We start from the raw sequence: 18615 nt of genomic DNA on the forward strand, positions 1-18615 counted from the left end.
TGCATTTGCCTCACCTTGCCTGCCTAAGGCACCTGATTGGACTAGTAAAAAGCTGAATGGCCAATAGTTAGGCAGGAGAGGGATAGGCAGGGCTTATGGAAGAGGGAATAAATAGGAGAGAACAAGAGAAGAAGGGGAGAACAAGGAATAAAGAGAGGAACATGCCTGGGACAAGAAGCTAGGCATCTGCCAGCCAAACAGACACAAGAAGCAGTGAAAGTAAGATATATAGAAGGAAAGAAAAGTAAAAAGCCCTGAGGCAAAAGGGAGATAAAGAGAAATAGGTAAATAATTTAAGTTAAAAGAGTTAGCCAGAAACGAGCCTAAGCTAGGCCGAGCATTCATAACTAATAAGAAGTCTTCATGTCATGATTTGGGAGGTGGTTGGCGGCCAAAACAAACAAACAAAAAAACAGGTATATAAGTATATAACTTGGTACAGATTTCCAGAACCTCTGAAAAGTGAGGGTGGCTGCTGTGCAGGGCAGAGGGAGGGGGGCGGTGACAGGAAGTTAACACACAGGAAGTTAACACACAGGAGGAGAAGGTAAACAAATGAATACATTGACAATTGTGGACACCAGGCTTTTCACTGGGCTTCTGGATTACTTCTGGATAGATGACAGACAAAGAGACAGACAGACAAGCAGATGGTTTATTAGAAGATATAGGCTTACACAGATATGGTGGCTGAACAATCCCAACATGGTGTTGTTGGCAAACCTAAGTCCCCAGGAAAGTTGAGGCTGCAGCTCCAGTCTGAGTCAGAAGGCAAGAGACTGACTGATGAGCAACTTATAGATGCAGAGAGCAAATCCTCTAGAGCATTCTGAGGGATTTTATTCTATTCAGATCTTCAACAGATTGAATGAGTCAGGCCACATCTGCAAAGGCAACCTTCTTCACTCAGTCTACCAATTTGTAAGGCAAACTCATCCCCACATCCTCACAGACACACTTGGAGCATTGTTCCACCCAGTATCTGTACACCTAGTGGCCTATCAGATTGACATCTAGCATTAAGATCACAGATATCGCCGGGCGGTGGTGGCGCATGCCTTTAATCCCAGCACTCGGGAGGCAGAGCCAGGTGGATCTCTGTGAGTTTGAGGCCAGCCTGGGCTACCAAGTGAGCTCCAGGAAAGGCGCAAAGCTACGCAGAGAAACCCTGTCTCGAAAAAACAAAACAAAACAAACAAAAAAAAAAAAGATCACAGATACCAAAATGGTTATTGATGCATGTGTTTATGTGAATCTATATATTCCTTACCATTGACAAGGAACTGAGAGCAGAGGTTTCCCAATGGCAGTAAACTCATCCAGCACCCAGATGTTATTATCTTAAATGCATTGAATTCACTAGCACAAACCAGGATTCCTTAGGAGAATGGCTGATTCAAGAGCTTCGTGGGAAAAGTAAAGAGCCTGAACAAACCACTGTGTCAAAAGTTGAACAGGGCAAAGAATAATGGAATGAGGCAAAGGACATAAAAGCCAGTCTAAAGGATGCTCAGAAGTCAAATGTTAGCAAATTTAAGCACAGTATGTAACAACGTAGCATAATCTATTGGATAAAATAGGAGCCTCAATGCATATAGATATAAATAAGTGAATAAATTGAAAGTTTGGTGGTGGATAAAATATTTACAGTGTCTCAAAGTAATTCTTCATCAAGAAGCTGGAAAAAAGGCTCAGTGGTTAGGAGCACTTGCTGTTATTGCAAAGAAACCAGTTTTGGTTCCCAGCACTCACATGGTAGCTCATAACCATCTATAGCTCGAGTTCCAGGAAATCTGACACCCTCTTCTAGCCTCTGAAGGCACCAGAGATACATATATGCAGGCAAATATACTGGCAGCTGTTCTAGCTTTGACCTTGAAACACTGCCCCTAGAGTGACAGCAGGTAACTGCCACATTTGCCTATGACCTGCCCCTAGGGCTAACCTGGCCCTGGGGCATGGCTGAGAGGGAGGCCCTTAACATTTGAGGTGCATACATGTTTGGCCCTTCTGGATACCTCGTGGTCCTGGAAGCTGGATGGGACACCAAGTCAGAGTTCTCAGCTGGATGGTACCTCATCTCTCCCAGATACTACAACCAACCCCTATTGGCTATAAGTTAACCCAGAAATAAACCTCTCTTGATTACCAGATAAATTACATGGAATTGCCTCGTTAATTATAGTAATATCTGGTGACCCACATGGAGCACCATTTGTAACTGAAAGTGTTTCTTTGTCTCACCTGGCCCTCAGTCAGGACAAATCTCTCTCACCTGCCAGTCCTGCAGCTGCTCAGACTCAAAGAAACACACACAGGCTAATATTATTTTTAAACTATGGCCATATCAGGCTTCTTGTTATCTAGTTCTTATATCTTAAATTAACGCATTTATATAAATCTATACTTTGCCACGTAGCTATGGCTTACTGGTCTGCTGGCATGTTGTTCCTTCAGTGGTGGCTGGCATCTCCTGACTCAGCTTTCCTCTTCCCAGAATTCTCCTTGTCTGCTTATCCTGCCTATACTTCCTGTCTGACTACTGGCCAATCAGTATTTTATTTATCAACCAATCAGAACAACACATATTCACAGCATACAGACTGACATCCCACAGCAGGCCAACACACATGCACATAAAATAAAAATAATTTAAAACTAACTTCCCATCAAAAATTTATCAACTGTAAGTCATGATGTCATGAAGATCATGCTTGTAATCTCAACATTTGGGAGATAGAGCAGAAGGACCATGAGTTCAAGTCTGGCCTGGAATATGCAGCAAAACATAGTCTCAGAAAATCTAGAGTATTTGCTTAGCAAGTTTACAGCTTAATGTTGAATTCCCAGCACAAAATAAAAATTAGGAATCATAGTTACAAAGATGCAATTTTTACCCAGTAGTTGAAGTCAATGGCATCAACAGATAAAACTCTTGCCAAAAAAGATTTTATTAGAACAATAAAGTAAACTTCAAATGAGCCCTGGAATGATATCATAGTATTGTGTCAATGTTAATTTTCTGGTTTGAGAGTTATCCATTGATTATGTGCAAGAGTGCCCTCATTTGTAAAATGCATATATATGCAGTGCTGGTGTGTCACAGCTCCAACTGACTCTCAAATGGTGAAGGAAACAAAAGGCTCTTTTGACTGTGGTTGAGAAAGACTGAGACAAGATGATGGGCAGGCTAACATGAAGTGAAAGGCACTAAAGTTTACATTATCAGCCATGCTGCTAAAGAAAGGAAGTTGCCTGGGCTCTCTGTCCTGGCCCAAAATCCAATCCTAATTAAGGTTATAATAAATATATACTAAGAGGCTGTCTTAGTCTTTGTGCTGTTGCTAGGAAGAAACACCATAACCATGGCAACTCATATAAAGGAAAACATATTTAATTGGGAATGGCTTACATTTTCAAAAGTTTAGTTCATTATCATCATGGCAGAAAGAATGGTGGCATGTAGGCAGCCATAGTGCTGGAGAGGAAGCTGAAAGTTCTACATCTTGATCGGCAGATAGCAGGACGTGAGTGGGTACCAGGCTTTCTTTTGAGCCACCAACCAGCTCCCAAATCATGATATGGAGACTTAATAGTTATGAATGCTTGGCCTTAGCTTATGCTCATTTCTGGCTAGGTTTTTTTTTCTTCTACTTAAATTAACTTGTTTCTTTTCATCTATATTTTGCCTCAGGGCTTTTTACCTTTCTTTCCTTCTGTATATCTTACTTTCCTGCTGTCTCTATGTCTGGTTGGCTGGTGGATTCCTGGTTTCTAGCCCTGGGTGCATCCCTCTCTTTCTCCTCATTCTCTTCATTTCTCTCTTCTCCAGCCTAGATTTCTCTTCCTACTTATTCTGTCTACCCACCAGCCCCACCTATCTCTCTCCTGTGTAGCTATTGGCTGTTCAGCTTTCAATTAGACCAATCACATGCCTTAGACAGGCAAGGTGAAACAAATGCAACACACCTTTACATAATTAAACAAATGCAGCACAAACAAATGTAAGACATCTACATCATCAACAAAGGCAGCAGAAACAAATATAACACACCTTCACATAGTTAAAGTAATATGCCACAGCATAAACAAATGTAACACATCTTTACATAGTTAAATATTCCACAACAAGAGTGACACTGGGCCTGGATTGAGCATTTGAAACCTGAAAGCCTACCTCCAGTAGCTCACTTCCTCCAACAAGGCCACATCTAGTTCAACAAGGCCACACCTCCTAATAGTGCTACTCCGTGGTGACCAAGCATTAAAATCTTTGAGCCTATGGGGGCCATTCCTATTCAAACCACCACAGAGTCTAAAGACACTAAGTGTCGGTTCTCACTTTCAGCCCCTATTCTATTTGCTCAACCCAGAGCCTGCCTAAAATACTGTCCACTTGATTGGATGCAAGAGACCCTGTTATGTTATCACTGAATGATCAATACCTTATCCTTCTGACCTATCTTCCACTTTCTGTGGTCTGTTCAGAAGTGGGTGGGGTATCTTGAAGGACAAAGCTACCAGCCACCTGACTCCAAGTATTTTAACCATCTGTATACATAAATCCATGTCTGATTTACCATGTTTTCTCTTGAACGTTTCTACAGGAGCACACCAAACTTGGATGATACACAGCTTTCCTCTTGTCCTTTGCTGAATATTTATGGATTCTCTATAGACTAAAAAGACATAGAGTTAAAAGAAGTAGTCAGAGCCGAGGTATGCTATGCAATAAAAAAATTAAAATGAGGGTTTTTTATTTGTTTGTTTTTCAGATTGTATCCTAATTACAATATATCTCCCTTATCTTTCCTTTCTTCAAGCCCTCCCATACATCCCTACTCTCCTTCAAATTCATGGTCTGTCTTTTCATTAACTATTGTTGCATGCATATATGTATCTGTATATACATATGTATTCCCAAACATAACCTATTGTGTCCATATAATGTTACATGTATGCATTTTCAGGGCTGGCTGTTTAGCACTGGATAACTGGCTGATATTTTCTTCCCTGGGGAGGGCCGCCTCCCCCACTCCCAGCCTTACTCAGTTGCTTATAGTTCTTTGTGTAGGGTTGAAGCCTCAGGAGCTTTCCCCATCCAGTTTAGGATGCTCATTGTTGTCCTCATTCAGACCACTTTTGGGCAGTCATGTTGATGAGACATCACTTCATTTAGTGAGATGATACTAGGAGACACAATCCCACAGCAATGTCCCTGATCCTTTGGCTCCTAAAATCTTTCTGCCCCCTCTTTATAAATGTTCCCTGAACCTTAGGTGTGGGAGTGTTTTGTAGATGTATCCATTGGGATTGGTCTCCACAACTATAGATAGATAGATAGATAGATAGATAGATAGATAGATAGATAGATAGATAGATAGACTGGCTGTGATTATCTGTAGTGGTCTTTGTCTGTGGCAAAGAGAAGTTTCTTTGATGAAGGGTGAAGACTATATTTATCTGTGGATATAGAACAAATGTTTATAGATTATTATTAGGGATTATGCTAGTTTAGTAATCTAGTGGTTGTAGATTCTCCTCCAATAACCATTGCTTCACTAGCATTGCATTGTTAGCTAGATTTCTAGTACCAGGCATGGGCCCTCTCTTGTTGAGCAGGTCTTAAGTCCAGTTAGAGGACCATTGACTACTGCCAAGATATGTGTGTTACTACTGCACCCAGAGGGTTATTGTGCCATGCTGGTCATTGATGCGGTTCATAGATATCATAGTTAGGTGGGACTGCTGGTTGTCTCTCTCCTTTATAAGCCTGCAAGGTGCCTTCTGGTACCATGAAAGTTAGTCCTCAGGGAAAGGGCATTCAGGTCAGTTCCAGCTCAGGGACCTCTGGGCTGTACTTGTACATGTACATGTTTTTGAAGTACATGGTGTCTTCAGCAACAGAGACTTAACTTCCACCTCTGGGAGGTAACCAAAGGCAACAGCAATAGACTTTATATTTTGGGAGTCTCTTGGAAAGCCCCATAAAACAACTCAAAAAAGAAGGCTTCTCGTGTCTGGTATTGGGATTTTTGTTAGGTAGTCTTGGCTCTTGGAGGGAGTGCAAAGGGGGGATTTTTAATAAGACAACAGGTTTAGCAATACAAAGATATCCGGTTACAATATCATCTAACTTGATCCTTGTGAAGTCCATAGAGCAGTGGGAATAGAAGTCAAGTCATGAGAAGTAGAAGTAGGAAAAACAGGAAATACATCCATCCTTCAGGCAAGGCTTAATCTACATAAAATGCCACTGTTGGGGAGGAGGTGACAGGGGGCACAGAAGTCTTTTGGCAGCTATCTTTTTCTAATCAGGTAACAGGTCCAGCAGTGTTTATCTTGTTATATCCTGTATCTTACATGTCATGTAAAAATGGGGGCTCCCATGAACTATCTCAGTAAGTTTGTGAGAGCTCTTAAAACTAAATTACTTTGTGCCTCTCTCCCATGGTCATTCAGATCTAAAACTTCCAGTGTGTTAGTCACTTCCCATTATTGACACAAAATGTCTGAGATACTATTTTAGTTTGTGATTTTGAAGGTTTGAGTCCATAGTCAATCAACTCCATTGGCTTTGGGCTTGGTGAGGCAGTATTCATGGTGGGATGTGGCAAAGTGTTCACTTCATGGCCAGTATGTCAAAAAGAGGCTAGGGTTCCGATATGTTTTTCAAGTTCCCCCTTCTAATGACTGGGAGACATCTCACTACCCTCCACATTTCAAAGTTTCCATCACCAACCAGAAGCGCCACACCAGAGAGCAAGCCTTTAACATGTGGCCTTCGGGCGACATTCTAGCTCAAACTAGAGCATCTGCTCTCCAAATCTCCAAACCCTACAGGCAAACTCACAAAATTCAGAGTTCTCCTTGCAGCAGAGAAGCAGAGAGACAAACAAGAAACCAGATGTTCTGAACCTTAAACAAAAACATTCTTTAGGGGGAAAAACGTTTATCTCTAAGGAGCCCAGGAGGGAAGGCACTGCAAAGGAAACCCTCCATTGGGAGTATCCAGGTTTCCACTTAGGTGAGGAAAAGGAGGCATCTGGGATAAATCTTGGGATGTGGGCTCACTCTATAGAGTCACAGAATGTTTGACCTTAAAGAGGTGAAGTCTCAGCACATTGCATCTTGGTCTTACAGAGACTAGGGACCACTCCAGAGGTGCTGTGCAGAGTTGCTGCAACCCCATGGGACATTTTGCTTTGTTTTCATAAATAATTTCTCTAGGACTAAAATTTCTTTCCTCATCTAGTGCCCTGTCCATCTCTAATGCTGGACTCAAGAATCAGCCATCAGCAGGAAGATGGCACAGGGAAGCGAGCCCAAGGATGTGGAAACCACCAGAAAACTGCCCATGAGGAACCAGAATCTGCTCACAGAAGATGCTGAGGAGGGGGTCACAGCAACAAGTCACTGAGAAGTCATCCCCTAAGCTGCCAGAGACATCAAAGTTCACAGTTGCCACCAACACTTTCCTTTGCCAAAAACATCCACTCTCACCATGAGGAGTTACCAAAGAGCAGCACGTGACTGGAGACCCCATGATGTGTCCCTGAAGATCCTAGACTATAAATAAAGGATAGAACATGAGAGAAAGGTCAGGCTCCAGGAAAACACTTCGCATAAATCCCTTGGATCCCTGTTGCTCCATCTAGAAGACGATTAAGTGTAAAATACTGATCTTGAATGGAGTCCAGCCAGAATTCACACAGCTTAAAGGCTTTCTGGAAGGGCCGTGTTCTTTCAAAAGAAGTTGGTTAGTTAGTACAGCACTGGTCAAGGGTCTTAAGTGGGAAGGGGAGGGCAGTTTCATGAGCCAAGTGAGCTCTTCCAGATCTACATGAAAAGGGGTACCAATCTGTTGCAAAGTGAATGTTGGTTCTGTGGTAGAGACAGTACAGTTGTAGTAGGGAGCTATGGTGGTACGATATAGGTTTGTTGTAATGATATATATATGTATGTATGAATACATATATGTATATATATATACAGATATATACACACTTTATGCAGCTAGAGGAAGGGAACTTTCAGGTTGCAAAGAACAAAAGAGTTTGAAGTTTGAAAAGCAGAAAGAATTGGGATACCTTTGGCTATTTCACTGAAGCCCTCAGTCTCAGGGTGTCTCATCTTTAAAACAGGAAGAATTATAAGACTTATGTCAAAGGATGTAATGAAAGTTCAATGTGATAATGCATGTCACCTTCTTAGTGAAGGCCTTGGATTTGTCAGCTGTCCCATAAATATTAATTTTTCATCATCACCACAATCTCAACCACTACAATTACTCACCCAGGTGACAACAGTTGATGGTGTCCAAAGGGAAGCAACCTGGGTTCTGAAAGGACTTGCTCACTTTAGAGAACGGTTAGGTTAATGGAAAGATAATTGGGTCACCTAAAAGCACATATTAAGGAGGACTCTGGAGTTTGAAAAGTGAGTTAGACATGAAAGTTAACATTGACTTTTGACCAGACCTTGAGTGGTAGGCAATAGCAAAGTCACTGAGAGATCAATCATTCATTCATGCACTCAACACTATGAGTGCTTGCCATGTGCTCTGGTCTGGGCAGTAGGGGTATAGTGCTGCCAACCCAAGTCCTTCTCTTATGATCTTACTGAGAAGTGGGCAGATGTTAAGGAACAGATAGGTAGGGGGAGAAATCTAAAATGTGCCTGTGATCTAGGAATCACTATTTTTTTTAATGTCTTTTCCACACAAAATCTAAAAGCAGAATAAAGGGGGAAAGGTCAATGAAGACTTGAGACCTTATTTGTCCCAATAGAGAAAGCTAAATATGTTTTAAAGCTACCGGATCACACTCTAAGTCACCCATTCCCATAAGATCTAACTTCGTTCCTGGAGATGAGCATTAATCCCATCCCTTTCAGAAATGTTACCTCCAATGACCTAATCATTTCCCATAGCAGGATCCTTGTGGCTAGTCTGTTTGCTTATTTGCAGGTTTGTTTATTATGACAAAATACACAAACATAAAATGTATCATTTTCTTTTTAAACACACAGTTCAGTAGTATTAAAGACATTCATTTTGCTATACTGCCTTTGTAAACCTCAAGATCCACATGACTGGTAGAATCGGGCCCCCCATAGTAGTACCATCATTCCCAGGCCCCACCCCATCCCCAGGCTTTATTTGAGAACTTCGGGCACTTTTCTTTCTGTATTACACAGAAAGGTTTGAGCATAAAGGTAAATAAAGCCCAGGCTGCTCTGCCCCATGCCTTTCATCTGGGTTATAGTTTGTGTGAAACTTGACATCGCTCACCTGCTTCTGACACATACTTCCCAGGGTATGCCTCAAACGGGCCCCACTTGGCTGACATCTGCCTTTCTGACCTGCCTGGCTCGGCAGGGCAGCTGGGATCTGGCAGAAAGGGTGTTGTCAGGTTGCTGTTCCTGGCAGAGAAAATCAGGTCTGCTGCCTAACATAGCATGGGCCGTGGTGGGGTTCCTAGTCCCTTTCCCCAAGGCCTTTGCTAATGCTCTGTGGGGTTCTTCAGGAAGTCACTCTGCACTTCACTGTCGGGAACAAGAATAACAGAACCAGTTTCTATAGAGTTCCTTGCTGGTGATTCATATGACCTCAAATATTGTAGGTCTTCCAGATGCAAAGAAAGAATGGTTAACCCTATTTTAGAAAAATGATCTAGATTTTGGTGGTTGATAACTTAGGTTGTCTTAGTTTTCAACAGATGCCAGCTGCCATGCTGGGTGATCTAGGCCAGCTTATCAATAAATAGATCTCAGAGATGCTTGCCAGACACAGTGCTTGCTAAAAATTCCTAAAGAGCCTGATAAACAGGAAAACTCTCAGGCCAAAAGAATCTCTTAATGTGACCTAAGTCTCTACCCGAGGAAGCTGGACAAGCGTACATGATCAGCCTAAGAAGCCCTTTTAGCACACTTCCTTAAGATCAAAGCCTAAGGAAGAATCCAGGGGTGCCCCTTCTACGCTCCCTGGCCATGGTGTCAAGCCCTTGTGCAGGTCTTCTCTCTATGTCCACCACAACAGCAGGAGCAAGCAGTGAGGAGACCAGAGAGAGGCAAGTGAAGGAGAGAGAGAGACCACCAAGAAGGGAAAGCGTCACCCATTCCCCTCCATGGGAGGACCCATGACCTCTCTTTTACCTTCACTGTGTCACAGGACATCCTCCTTCAGAGATGCCACTTTCTGTACTGAGTTGGTGACCAAGGCTCTTAAATCTCTGGTCATGGGAATGCCTCGAGGAATCTGGGAAGAAATCAAAATCACCTCATACCTTTTAGGAACCTTCAAGAAAGGGGCCTCGGGAATATATGTGTGCCTTTCTTTTGCAACTAGTTACCTAGTGCTGTGTTATCATAACAGCTAAAAATACTCAACTGAGGAAAACTGAAGGATTTAGCTTCTTGAAATCATAATGTAGGCATGCAGCTACCAAAGAAACAAACGAACCCTGATGTGGTCTTTGGATGTATCAATGGAACACAGAATATAGAAAGAGGTTTCCTCCTTCATGTGGCTGACCGCATCTGGAATATTCTCGCTTCACTTTCAGGTATCACCATTCAAGAGAAGTATTGATACATAAAGAATCTGTCCTAGTTAGGGTTACTATTACTATGATGAATACCATGACCAAAAGCAAATTAGGGAAGAAAGGGTTTATTTGGCTTACACTTCCACATTGTAGTTCATCACTGAAGAAAATCAGGACAGGAACTCAAGCAGGACAAGAACCTGGAGGCAGGAACTGATGCAGAGACCATGGAGAAGTGTTTCTTACTGGCTTGCTCATCATGGCTTGCTCAGCCTGCTTTCTTATAGAACCCAAGACCACCAGTGCAGGGATGGCACCATTCACAATGGGCTGGGCCCTCCTCTATCAATCAATAATTAAGAAAATGTCCTGCAGTTGAATCTTATGGAGACATTTTCTCAATTGAGGTTTCCTCCTTTCAGATGACTCTAGCTTGTGTCAAGCTGACACAAAACTAGCCAGTGCAGACTCTTTGAAAGAACAAGGCATGTAGCCTAGTAAAGAAAATTGATGCTGTCTTGGTGTGGATAATTAGGTTAGGCAAAAGCTGTGGAAGATGTCTTCAAATTCTCACTGACTTGTCACATGAATCAGAGCAGAAATGAGGCTAATGGGTCGATACTGCAGTCCTGTACTACTAAAAGTATTTCTAGCAGAATCGTCTGAGAGCTGAACTGGATGCTCCAGGACACTGGGGTTATTTAAACAGCCACTAGATGACTGCTTGGCAGAAACACTGTAAATCCTGTACCAAACGGTAGGTTCAAGTAGAGGATATCAAAGCACGATACAGTGTTTAGTTTTCTATTCTGACAGATGAAACAGCACCCAGAGCAGGAAACAGCTTCTGCAAATGGTGGCCCTCACAAAACACAGCTTCTTAAGACTCTCATGTTGGAGTAGGGGGGATGGAGAGGGAAAAAGACGGGGGTGGATCTCTCAACAAGGGAGAGAAGGGGATAGCTGGGACAAAGAGATCATGAGGCATGCACATGTAAGAAAGTTCCCAAGAGGTTTTTTTTTGGGGGGGGGTGGCCTCCAGAGGGACTTTATGAGGGAACGTCCCCCAATAAAATGAAAAGACAAACCTCATTGAAGAATTTATAGCTCATAAACAAAGGCCTGGGAACCTAACTGTGGGGAGCAGGGCTCAGTCTAAACTTCACTTTTATCAGCTACCCCAAGTCCCAGGTACCCTCTTACCTTTGAAAAACAAGGAAATGAAGTAGACTCCCAGCAACGCCCTGCATCTCTGCCTCTAGAAGGAATTCCTTCACATCCGATATCATCTCTATCCAGATACAACAGAACAGAAACAGAATGGAAGTCCAGGCACTGACCATCATAAAAATCCAAGGTGCTAACGATGGTCCCCGTGGCTGTGATCAACTAAGGGCAGAGAAACTGGGATCTAGAGCTGTCCCAGTAGTTGGGCCAACCTAAGCAGCTAACTTACCAAAGTCAATTCTCAAACAAAAATCACAGCTTGGCCTGTAGCTAGAGTTTTCCTGCCTAGCCCACAGTCAGGACAAGTCTCTCTCACCTGCCATTCCCACAGCTGCTCAGACCCAACCAAGTAAACACAGAGACTTATATTGCTTAAAAACTGTATGGTCGTGGCAGGCTTCTTGCTAATTGTTCTTATATCTTAAATTAATCCATTTCCATAAATCTATACCTTGCCACGTGGCTTGTGGCTTACCAGCATCTTCACATGTGGCTTGTCATGGTGGCGGCTGGCAGTGTCTCTGACTCAGCCTTCCACTTCCCACAATTCTTCTCCTCCTTGTCCTGCCTATACTTCCTCCAGCCTGACTACTGGCCAATCAGTGTTTTATTTACTAGCCAATCAGAGCAACACATTTGCCATACAGAACATCTCACAGCATTGGCCCTTTCTCTGGGCTTCTCCCTAAACTTGCCCCAGGCCTTACTCTACAGTTTGAGGAGAGATGGGGATGTAATATGCTAAACTCAAGAATCTATGACTTAAAATTATAAAATAAGAGGTGGGTTGTATACAGTAAAATCCTAGAGTTAGACTGCCAGAGTTTGAAATCTACCTCTATCATTTGCTGGACTGACTCTGGGCAAGCCACTTGATTTTTCTAGGCCTCAACTTCTTCATCTGCAAAAAAAAAAAATCAGTATAAGTACCTAACTCACAACTGTTATGAAAATTAAGTAATACAATTTAACACAATGCCTGCCATATAAGAAGCTTTAAAATGTTAACCAGTACCATGTTATCTTAGGATTTCAGAGATAAAAAGAGCCTAGACCCAAATTGTGCACAACGCACGTCTGCAGAAGCAAGGAGTATGCCTGACTCCAGTTGACTTAAGGGTTTCTCTTCCATTGTATGTTTTACATCAGACACAAGCTCAGGTTATGGAAGAGTAAAATTGATTGTGATTTTTGTTGTTGCTTTCTTGATCTCTTTAAAGATAACTTCATTTCATGTTGGTTTTATTTAATAATAATCATAAGAAAGACTAGCTTAACTCCTCCTTCAAGTAATTAGAAGAAAGCAAACTCAAGAGATAGAAATCAAAGTTTGAACTTCTGCAAAGAGGTAAAGTCATTGCTCGAGTCCACATGTTTTGTTTTGTTTTAATTTGTTTTTTAATATATATAAGTGTTTTGCATACATGTATGTCTCTACATTGTGCATGTACCTGGTGCCCACATGGTCCAGAAGAGGATGCCAGATCCCCTGGAACTGAAGTTATAGAGGGTTGTAAGCTGCCATGTGGGTGCTAGGCATTGAGCCTGGGCCAGCACTCTTAACCACTGAGTCATCTCTCCAGGCCCTAAGGGTCCACACTTAGAAACAAAGCAGCATGAACATTTGGTCCAGCTATTTTCACATGATTCCAGGAAATTGACTAAAGATTTTCTAAAAGATATGTAGTAGTTATATGTTCTGAGTGTTTGCTTCATACACATAAAGGTGTGTCTGGTTTGTACAATTTCTGTTTCCTTAATAGCACACATCTGTGGTACCAGATATGCAGATGCCTGCTCTATAGAGCAAGTGTGGCCCTCAGGAAACTAAGAACATAACCATAAAGCTTTCATGCCCCACTTTAATTACCTCTATGGAGTACATAGTTTACAACATCAGTACTGAATCCACGGGCCTTCCCCCTGCCACCAGGTCAAAATACATCTGCTGGATAAGATGAAAACATCCTTCCATCCCAGGAGATGGAGCCAGCTTAGCTCTAGGCCATCTAGGAGATCAGCGAAAGGAGGTGGCCTCACCTTGTGTACAACAGTGCCGAAGGCCTGAAGGACCAGCAAGTGACTTTGCCTCAGAAGGCAAATCCTAAATTGGTCATAGAGCTGGTACCTGTAATCCCGAGGAGACTTGAGCAGGAGAATTGCCACAAGTTCAAGGTCAGCTTGAAATACATGATAAGTTCCAGGCCAGCCTGTGCTAAAGAGTGAGATCCCGTCTCTGTTTTAAAAGTAAGGATGTGGTAAATTCTGCCTGATTCACCCAGAATCTGCTCATTTTCTTAAGCCTGGTCTTCTTCCAAAATTACTGGGGACTCTCAGACAGGATCCTGAGGTTTTTAATCATTTAGTTATTAAGCAAGTCTTCACTGACAGCCTCCTAGATCCAGACACCAGACACACATGGGGAAACAAAAACAGGCTGGGCCGGGGGGGGGGGGGTGGGAGGGGGGAGACAGGGTACATGAGGAGCTAACAAAAAATAGTGAAAAGCAGAAACACATTAGCTGTACTCAGCGACCATCCCCATCCTGTCACTTCTTTGTGTTATGAGAGGGTCCCACCAGCTGCTGCCTGCCTCTTTCCTCATTCCTGGGAAAGTAGGTTGGTTATTACCCACTCACTAACCAAATACATGTTGAACGCCTGATGGGCAGCATCTACTATACCACATACTACAAGAGGCAAATTTTCCCATCATAGACACATTAAAATTTTTAATGCTATACAGTATTATACTTGTGTATAATGCATTGTTATTACATTTACCCCACATCCCTCCCTCATGCCCCTCCCACTCAAGCCAACCCCCTTTTTCTTGTCAAGTAGCCCCCGTTCCTGTCTTTCTTCAGGCCTGGGACAGATAACCACAGCTGGATTCATGATTGCAACAGTCATATCATATCCAGAGGAGAGCACCCACCACACTCCTCATCCTTTGGTTTCCACGGTCCTCTACATCTCTTCCTTGATATTCCTTGGAGGGGGCAACATAGATGATCCATCTAAAGCCACTCAGTAGCCAGATATCCTTTGGGATTCATCCAGTCATGGGTTCCCACTTGGACCATTGCCCACTGCCAAAAGAGGCTTCTCTGACCAAGGCTGAGAGCTGAACTAGTCCATGAGTTCAAAATCAAGTTCAAACCAAACAAAATCCCATCATGGAGAAGGAGACATGGACACAAAGTCCTACCCCTAGCCAAGATGCTATTTGCTACCCGTTGGGGAAGAGAAAATAATTTCCCTCCAAAGGAGACTGCCAGTAGATAGATCAACCACTCTCCAGGGCAGGTCTTATGCACAGTAATAGTTAGCCAATACAAAACAGCCTCCATTTTTTAATTGTTTTTCTTCTGTTTTGTTCTGAGTGTGTGTGTGTGTGTGTGTGTGTGTGTGTGTGTGTGTGTGTGTGTCTGTCTGTGTCTGTGTCTGTGTCTGTGTGTGTCTGTGTCTGTGCCTGTGCCTGTGTGTGTGTTCTTCATTTGTTTGTTGTTGTTTGGGTATTATAGTCTTTCTGGTATAGTTTGTTTTGAGTTTTGTTTTTGTTTGGGTGGGGATTTTTTGAGAGAAAGGATAAAGCTGGGAGGGTAGGAAGGTAAAATGGTCTGAGATGAGTTGAGAGAAGAGAAAGAATATGATTAAAACATTGTTGAAAAATAAAACATTATTTGATGGGGGAAAACATAAGGATTAGACAGCAATTTAACTACATGTCTGCTTGGCAAACATTAATAGCAGATTTCCCCCACAGGGCCCATGACCTCCCTTCAACCCCTGACCCAGCCACAAGATTTTGACCAGTTCAACAGTGCCAGGAATGTACTCCTTCCCAGAGAGCATGCCTCGAGTTGAGTCAGGAAGTGGAGTGTTCCCTCCCTGAACGTTCATACCACTATTGCATTAGTGAACACATCTTACCAGGCAGTTCAGTATGGTAGCATGCAGCCTTACAACTAGGTGTGATCCCTACTTTTATGCTTCTCTTAGGAGTGTTTGCATTAAAAGAGAATTCCTAGAAACTCTTGTTGCTCGCCACTGCTTGTGCTGGGGTAGAGAGTTTGTGAACCTCTAGGAATGTTCCTGTCTCCACCTCCCATCTTGCTATAGAGCCTGGAATTACAGACACATACTACCACATCCAGCTTTACGTGGGTCCTAGGAATTAGAACTCAGGTCCTCGTGTTTGTGTGGCACACAAGTTACACACTAAATCATCATGCAGGCCCACATCTGGACTCTTATTGGGCACATATGGCACTCGTCCATCTGTCAATTAACATCATTCATCAAGAATATGAATTCCAGCCAGGCGGTGGTGGCATACGCCTTTAATCCCAGCACTCGGGAGGCAGAGGCAAGCGGATCTCTGTGAGTTCGAGGCCAGTCTGGTCTCCAAAGCGAGTTCCAGGAAAGGCGCAAAGCTACACAGAGAAACCCTGTCTCGAAAAACCAAAAAAAAAAAAAAAAAAAAAAAAAAAAAGAATATGAATTCCATAAGGGAAAAATCTTTAATTCCCTCATACAGGCTTAACATCTAGAGTAGTGCCTGGCACATAGCAAGAATTCAATGACTATTTGCTAAGTAAATTAACTTCTTAAGGGAGAAGAAGATGAAAAATGTTTCTTAATTCTGTTATTCCCTGCACCCTAGAATTTTATCAGCAAGCTGTGGCTTATTCTACCTACTTGTAATGCCTACCCAGTGCCAGGCAATTAACTGACAATCAGTATTTGCTCAGTGTAAGAGCTGAAAGAATAAATAAGTAATATAGGTTTGACATTTTGAAGTGTATCAATAAGATCATCCAGTCAAATCTACTGTAGGAAGGACCAGCTGTTGAACAGCCCAGTTCCCGCTTAGTGGTAAATAATGCCATCAAGTCCATCTCAACTACAGTAAATAGCATCCCCCAAGACTACAGGGACAAAATAACTTTGTCCCTACCAAGCAAACAGTTCTACAGTACTTGTTCAAACTTGCTGTCCCCAAATAATACAATTATGTAATTCTTATATATCACTTCAGTAGTGACTTGAAGAGTCGGCTGGAGCCAGGCCAGGGTTGGCAGGACACTGAGACCAGCCTGTGTGCCTGGTCTGTGGGTACTTTTCCCCCCCTTGACTCTCACCCAGGAAATGCTGTAAGTACATCTGGAAACACAGTGAAAAACACTTGGCACACACACACACACCATGAGAGATGTCAACAGAAACACCCAATGAGGCCCGGGCAGGCCTGGGGCACAGGCACAGGAGCGGGAGATCCTCATCAGTGTTCCTCCTGCTGCTGGTCACTCACTCCTCTTAAAGAAACTCCCGTTGTTCTCACTATCCCACTCCAGAATCTCAGGCTCTGTGTGCTAAAGACTGAAATCCATACTTTCTAAATATGCACATAATTCTGTTTAACTCAGACAATTGTGTGAATAATTACATTGTTATTAGAAACATATTTTAACATTTTAATGGCCATGAAAGAGATTTATAGCTATTACAGACTTGCTAATCCTCAGTAAGTATGGTTTTAATTGGGTTAGCATCATATATACGATAACTTGTCTCATTGATTCTGGGATGAATTTTGAGCCTTTACAGAAAGCCCTACAGTTGATTTCACTTCCTTGAAGTTATGTGAGTGACACTTAAAGACTGGAGATTAAAACAGTGGGTCTTTCCACCCTGCATGGGGAACAAAAGCCCAAGAATAAGATTGAGCACAGCAAGCCCAAGCAAAGGCAGGTAGACCAGCATTATTGAGAAGATTCTGAATGGAAGATCGGGAGATCAAAATCTACATCTACTAATACCCCTGTGGCTCTGTCCCAGTTACTTAACCTTTCTTAGTCATGGTTTTCTCATTGTCATGTGGGGATAATCACATCTAGGCAGACCTCACATTTTTGTGGTAGGAAAACTGATCCGGAGGGGCTGGGGACCGATATGCTATGACAATCACATGGTGTGGCAGTGTGGGCCCGAAGAGCGCTAGTCTGGGTTCTGCATTTAACAGAATCACCTTTGGCACAGCATTTAACCTTGACCCTCAGTTTCCTCGTTTATACATGGTGGATGATGTCAAAAATGGTGATGATGATGGTACTTATGATTACGTTAACAGTGGTGATGATGGTGATTAATTATGATTATGTTGAGAGTGGTGATGGTGATGATGATGATGATGCCCATCTTTTAAAGATTTAGCCTGATAAACAATATGTAGAAATGTTCACACAGAACCATAGGAAGCACAAAATTCTTCGGTCCCCAGTTGAATCCATTAGGAATGCACATTCTTTGGTAAGATGAAATCCTAGACATTTGGGAAACTTCAGAACTGCAGTCATCCTGTTCTGACAGAGCGCACAAGCCTGCACCGCCATGTGTCTCCGCATTCCAAGGCCTGGGCCCCCATTTCATACCCTTTCAATTGCTGCTTGATCGAAAGTCCTTTGCAAACTTCCAATCAAAAGTTCAGCGTGACAGGCTGCTAGGAAGAAATGTCACCAAACACAGGGACACAGAGAGAGGCTGTGTTTGAATTGTTTGTAGCTCTTTCAAGAGCAGGGCAGTAGAGAAAGGTTTGGGTCAGCAGAAATTTTCTTAGTAGTCAGTGGTCTTCCAGGGGAAGAAAGCAGCTGCCTGGGGGAGTGGCCTCATTCCTGAACACGCAGCTTTCACTGTGGGCCCTGAGTAAAAAGAGACCTGAGAGCAGGGGTGCCCACCCACGACCAAACCCCGGATTCATGTCTCATCCTACATTTCCAACTGTCTTAAAACCTCACCGCAATTTCCACAGACAAAGCACAAAAGTGTGACACAAACC

General features: G+C 42.8%; 1 long non-coding RNA gene across 1 annotated transcript; it reads right to left on the reverse strand.

Annotated features, from left to right (window-relative positions):
- Nucleotides 1-3411: 3411 nt before the first annotated feature.
- Nucleotides 3412-11840, reverse strand: LOC143274100 (uncharacterized). The gene is made up of 4 exons (XR_013052540.1): nucleotides 11751-11840; nucleotides 10156-10258; nucleotides 8091-8133; nucleotides 3412-4679 (listed from the first exon to the last, which is right to left on the reverse strand). It is a non-coding gene; the product is annotated as an uncharacterized LOC143274100 (long non-coding RNA).
- Between the last annotated feature and the right edge of the window lie 6775 nt (nucleotides 11841-18615).

The sequence above is a fragment of the Peromyscus maniculatus genome, chromosome 7 (assembly GCF_049852395.1).
Source record: "Peromyscus maniculatus bairdii isolate BWxNUB_F1_BW_parent chromosome 7, HU_Pman_BW_mat_3.1, whole genome shotgun sequence".
NCBI classification, from domain to species: domain Eukaryota; kingdom Metazoa; phylum Chordata; class Mammalia; order Rodentia; family Cricetidae; genus Peromyscus; species Peromyscus maniculatus.